The following is a 6485-nucleotide window of genomic DNA, read 5'->3' as shown; positions in this document are numbered from 1 at the left end:
AAGGTGCTTAAGACATTGGGTCAATCGTATTAATAGTGATCCTCCACGAAGAGTCACAAAATCTTTGATCAATCAAGTCTTGAATTTTATGCTTCAAGTTGATACAATCTTCATGGGTGTGTCCATTTACTCCTAAATGTTAAGCACAACGAAGATCGTGCCTATAATGTTTGGGATTGACATTGACATTTTTTTGATCAATTGTTTGAATCAGACCAGCAATTTTCAATCTCTCGAAAAGTTGGGTTCGACTTTCAACCAAAGGAGGAGTAAAGACTCGAGAAGATTTATTATCACGTTTTGGACGGGAGAGATTGTAACTATTTTGTGGAGGTGGAGGTGGAGGTACTTGATGATAACTTAGAGGATTTTTATGAGTAGGTGCTGGTTTTTGGAAAATTAGGTATTGCGGAGCTTGTTATCTATGATGGGCATTTGGGTAATTTGGCGATGCAGCTTGGTAACTTGATTGACCATTTGGATAATTTGGTAATGGATCTTGATAATTTGAATAATATGGTGGTGGAGCTTTTGGTAGTTTGGTTGGATGGTGTAAGGATTTTGTGGAGATAAAGGGTAGGTTTTGGATGGTAAAGGCTTTCGAACATTGACATTGGCATGCCTTTTTGATTTTTTGCTCGATTCATCTGTTATAGAGGAAACATTTTCCCTCTTCCTTCTCAGTGGTACTGAGGATTCATCTCGAGGAGTCATTTGGATGATTTTTCTAGTCTTGAGATCGTCTTCAATAGCTTCTCCAATTTTGACTATCTCACAGAACTTTCCTCCTAAAATGCGTATCATCCTAATGTAGTACTATGACTCTTGAATTCGCATAAATACTTCAATAATGTCTTTCTCGTTCATGTGAGGCTTAACCCTTGCGACCTCTCTTCTCCAACGGTAGGCATACTACTCTCAATAGCTTTCAGTAGAATTCGATCTTTTTCATTTTTTTTCTCTTTTAAAATAGGGAAAATCTTATTTCCCAGATCGTTATACATTTCAATTTGAATTAGGAATTATGTGTCCAACTCTAAGAAGTACATACCTACATATGAATCTGATCATATATGTATATTATCTATTTCGAAAAACTAATAATACAAAAGAACGAGGTTTGGGTGCGCTTCTGTCCTTAAAAGTGACTTCGACGAGGGTGAGAACGAGAATCGAATCGGTTGAATCACAAAGATCTATTCGCTTATATAGAATAAGAATAAAAAGGAGAGGATGCTCATGTAGAGTGGAAGAGTCAGTCACCTTTTATGAAGTTTGGGCTTTCGAGATTGAATCGTAGCCAAAGTCTTTTTCAGGTTTAGAAAGACTGGTTGGAAAGATCAGTTCTTCGCTCTTCTTCAAGGAGTGAGGGAGCATAAGAGAGTTATGACATCGTACCGTGCCCCTACCCTAGAAAGGGTAATGTTGACACCCAATTTTGACCCTCCCCTATAGAAATTAATTAATGAACTTCTTAATTCTAAACTATTTGAAATAATTAGATTTTATAAAGTTTAATTTATTTTTAAGTTATTTTAAATTAATTTCACCGCTTTTATAATTACTAGATAATGCATATGAGTTACCTATTTATGTATATAATTAATGTATTTTATGATAACTCGAAAATTGTCTCAAAAAGATTTTTTTTTTATAAATATGTTGCTGATTAGTTTAGTTATATAATAGTTTACATTTTGAATTAGTTATTTTATAATTAAGCCGATTATTTAGTTTCGATTAAAAATTAATAAGCTTATTACTCAATTAAATTTAAATTATCCTTTTTATTTATTTAAGCGGAATTCATCAAGTAGCTCAAAATTCGACTAATTTACTAATTTTAAAGACCAAATTTTGGGCTCCTATTCATTTTTCGACAGCCTATTACTTCAAAACCAATTATTCCAAGGCCCATTCCTAATATTGTCAATAAATCCCAGGCCCAATCCTTTTTTCTTCCAATTCCAAATAACCCCAAATCTGACCCAGTCCACACCCTTTTCTCGACCTGACCTGCCGCTCTTCTTTAACAATAGATGTGTGAAAGCAACACCGCTTCACCCGATAATTCACGCGACTCCATTGGTGTGGTTCACGATTCCAATGACGGAATTCACGACAGCAACAAGCAAATACACGGCGTCTAATAGAGATCGACGAAAGCAAACGAAGAATACAGGCAGTAAATTGCGATTTCTTTTCCTCTTCCTCGTGTCCTTTTCCATTTTGTACGAGCTTCAACACACCAGATCCATACAGAATCGTCCTTGTAGAGTGAGATCAAGCCACTTCTCACAACAAGGATAATTGAGACGATCCGAGCCGTCCACGCCACTGCCCCGTCCAGACATTCTAGGATTTGGCTGAATTTTCATACGATGGACAACTTTCCTTCGTCCTTGGAGAATTTTGATTTTGAGAATCGAGTTGCAATTCCAACTCTAACCTTTCCCTTATCCAATTTCCCCTCCCTCGTAAAACAAAAATGAACCCTAATTTTCATGCCATAAGGACTCCTTTTCTTCACGGTTAGAAAGGGGGAAGAGGTCAAAAAGAGGATTTGGACGATTTTTGTGGGAAAAGAAGGAAAAATCAAGAGAAAAAAAGGCGAGAAATAGAGGTGAAAAGGGTGAGAGTTTATTTTTTGTGATTGAAGATTTTTAGTTGGAAGATCTCTATCTCTAATATTGAGAGCAAACTTTACGAAAATTAGTTGAAAGTACATCTGTTTGAGTCTGAAGTTCTGCACGGAGTTCTAGTTGATCTTTCATGTTTTCGAGTTCCCCTTTGTTGGTGAAAGGCGCTGTTCATCCTGCTCGTTCTTGTCCCAGTCGCTACCCAGAAGAAGGTAACATCTCCTCCTCCTTAATATTTTCTCGTCCTCTATATTTCGAAATGGCATTCAAGCGTTCTGGAGATTTGTGTTGCTGTTGTTGGTTATTGAGTTCTTGATATAGCTATATGTCGTACTTGTGATTCTTTAGTGATTTCGTTTGTCTGCTAGTAGTATTTCTTTTTATTGTCACTGGCTTGTGCTTAGCTGTGTTGTTTCCTATGTTTATCCAACTTTATTTTGCTGATCTCTTATATTTAGTTTACCTGGTTAAATGTCGATTGTTATTCGTTGTGTTATTTATGTTCGTTTGGCATGTTATGTATCTTCTCCATTTCGTTAAGGATTTCATGTCGATTGAGAAGTTGAATTCTTAGTTATTGTGGGCTATTTTCTTGATTTTTTAGCTCTGCTTAACCTCATATCATTTCATCTCTGAGTTTGGCAATACCTATTCATGTTAGGAGGATCATGCTTGTAATATGACCTGATTTCTGGAAAGTTTCTCTTTTGTTACTGTTAAATGCTTTTCTTTTGTTAGTATGGTTGCTTTCCTTGATGAAGCTGCTATAGATTTCTTGCTTTTCTTCTTATATTTTTGCCTTTCAAGACATGTGAGTTCTTGTTAACTTTTGGAAGATTTCCTTTTGCTCCAGTTAATGTTCTCCTCCAAGGTTGATGCCTGCTCCCTTTTCTGATAATTGTTTAGCATGATGGAAAATTTTAGCTTATTTCTAATCACACCATAATAAGTTCCATGTCCAGTGTAGCATTTGAGTATCTGCTTTGTTTTATTTTGAGTCAACTGGCTGCCGATCTTTTTCTTTATTTTTTTCTTATTTTTATTTTTCTTATTTTATATGTGTATGTGTTTATGTTGTTGTTCTCTCTAGTTGCTTCAAGAATTGATTGTAGGAATTTGTATATTAGTTCCTAGCGGCATTTGTTTTGCCCCTTAGAAGTTTTTGGTTTCGCGGTGGCTTCCGTTTCTTTATGTTTCAATTTGGGTTGGTAGTTAAGTATTTCGTGAGAATCAATTTGTTGCAACACCCTTTGATAATAGTTATGTTTGTTATTGGGTAATCATCTTTAAAATGCTATTATTAGCTACTAATTTTATTTCTTGTTTCCAGTCTATGATTCTGCCTGCCATACATATATTTTTAGTTTAGCATAGTCGTTCGTTAATAATTAGTGATTAAGTATCTAATTGGACCCTTTTAATTGCTCCTATGGAGTATTCACATTTTAAATACCGCTCTGAATGGGCTAAATAAGTTTAATTTACTCATTTTTGAGTTAGAACGCGAATTTTTCTAGTGAAGTAATTTATCCGCTTATGTGTTTATGTTGGTTGGATATATATTAACCTTTTTTTTCACCCCACTTTGCATGTGAAATCTGCCCGAGTTCGCTAAGAACTCACTCCTTTTGCAATTTTGGGGAGTCATCCCACCAAAGACTGATGAACAAGTTTTGGGGCGGAATGAGCATGAAGAAATAATTGTATTTTGTTATTTGGGTCTAAGACATTGTCATTTTAATTATTATTATTATCTTCTTAGTTTAGGACATGTACGATTGACGTGGGCGGAAGGTCTAAAAACAAAATGGATCCAAATACTGGTCCCGGCGAACATAAACCAGATTTGGACCTCAACTGTCTTTCCTTTCTTCACTTTATCACATTTAGTTCTTGCTTGCTAATATCTGCCGTTAGTTTAAGGTCGAAGAATTCAAACCCCCCAAGAGATGTCATTTCGTTTTGACAAATTCTACTAAAATCAGCGATCTTTAAAGGGAGTTAAAAGACAAAATTTGAAAGAAAATATCTCACCTAGTCAATAAGTTAATATTCTTCCTTTCCCCTTTAAAATGATTGTGACAATAAGAATTGTTTAATTTTCAAAAGGTCAAGTTAAATTTTTTTAGCCAAACATTTTAATTGTCAGATAACCGCAAGTAAGCGTGCATTTTAGGTTCTTTCAAAACCTTATGAAGACGATAATATGGACCTCTGAACCCCCCTTCAAAGAGTTTCAAACGATTTATTGTTTTATCCTTTGGAAATCGTTTTTTTTAATTTTTCTATAAAAATTAAGTGGCGACTCTAAACCAAGTCTAAAATTAATAATATTTTTCGAATAAAACAGAATTGTGACTCTGCTGGGATTTGAATCTAACCTTAAAATGAACTTGTTTGGCTCTATATGTTTAAACTGTTTATCTGTCTTATTTATTGTATTATGAACTGTCACATTTTGATGGCATTAGATCCGCCAAACGGCATATAGAATGTATTAGGACAAACTCGGTTACGTCGCTTACCACGACTGTCCTTCAGAAAAACACAAGTCTAATCTTTGGAAGTAATAAACGAATAGTTGGCTTGCGGTCATCCAACGCCGTTTATTAATCTTCACCACGTAGTTTGTTCGACTCGGATAACCGTCATTTCTAAACCAATTTTAGTCAACCTAGAGTAGAGAGAAACCAAATCCAAATCTAATCATTAGCCTAAGATGACCCCACACCCAAGACGTGTTGGGCCCATTAGAGAGACCACTTTAAGTCAAAAATGGCCCACGGCCTCAATGGACAATCATATTTATCTGTTTAAATTTGAAGGATGTATTTATTAGAAAAAGAGTTTTACAAGCCACTACTCCATATAAAGGCGTCGGCATTCGGAGGTGAGAAAAGATCAAGTTCGAATGACCTCTCACAAAGGCATAGTTTAGGGTTATACCCTTGCGTGGGACTGATTATTTTTGTATCCCATTTTCGCTATCACGTAGTGATTCATAAGGCTTGTATAAATTTGGGTTTTAAGGGGCCAACAGAATGTTTCAAATGATGTATACATCCCTCAAATCGTTAGGCCTACCCTTGGCATAGAAGGATCACATATCTGTTTAGAACGCACCATATTTGTTTGTGTTATAACTGCTTGTGTGATTATGTTGCTTCATTTGGGGATATTCTAGCCCTATCATTCTCGAAAAAAATGTTATTTTCTAGAACTTTTTAAGCACAAATATCAAGTCACTATCAAAAGTACATCCAAAGGCTCTCGAGTCTTTAGTTTTCCAACAAAATTCAAACTTCTTTTTCTCTCAATTATTACTATAATGTCAGAAAAGACATTCGTCATCTAAAACGGAGAGATATTCAAGTAGTTCGAACTACATAAGACCTGAATTCTCATCCGTGAGATACGTATGCATCCTTTCAAGGCTCGGTCCTCATTTTTAAAAAATCCTATCTTTTCCAACTCTTACAAAGAAATTATACTCTAAATCAAAAATCACAAGTACGACAATGTAATATCCAGTCGACTTTGTCTCGACTCAGGTCGATATTTCTGATTCACAAATCTAACATATAGACAAATTCCTATCTATCTAATCATTTATGTATATATGTGTGCTAAGTTTTCTTCAAATGAAGTAACTCTTAAGTGTTTACAATAATGTGTATGAAATTTTGTATTAATTATCATCGACACAGACTAATATATCTGCTTTGAGTTGTTTTTTCTTTGTCAGGTACTCAAAAACTGATATGTGTTGAACAAATGGCTGAACACCCATACTTCACCAGGTTCAAAAACCACAAAGATTACTTCTCTGACCAATGTTTTTGAAAA

The 6485-nt window shown here is 35.1% G+C and overlaps 1 long non-coding RNA gene across 1 annotated transcript; it reads left to right on the top strand.

Moving 5' to 3' along the window:
• Positions 1-1982: 1982 nt before the first annotated feature.
• LOC107007474 lies at positions 1983-4543 on the top strand. Its single transcript, XR_001455103.2, has 2 exons — positions 1983-2851; positions 4402-4543. It is a non-coding gene; the product is annotated as an uncharacterized LOC107007474 (long non-coding RNA).
• The last annotated feature ends 1942 nt before the right edge of the window (positions 4544-6485 follow it).

Source organism: Solanum pennellii, chromosome 12 (assembly GCF_001406875.1).
Source record: "Solanum pennellii chromosome 12, SPENNV200".
In the NCBI taxonomy this organism is placed as follows: Eukaryota; Viridiplantae; Streptophyta; class Magnoliopsida; order Solanales; family Solanaceae; genus Solanum; species Solanum pennellii.
Note: the sequence above shows the minus strand (reverse complement) of the source record. Positions and strands in the feature narration are given on the sequence as shown.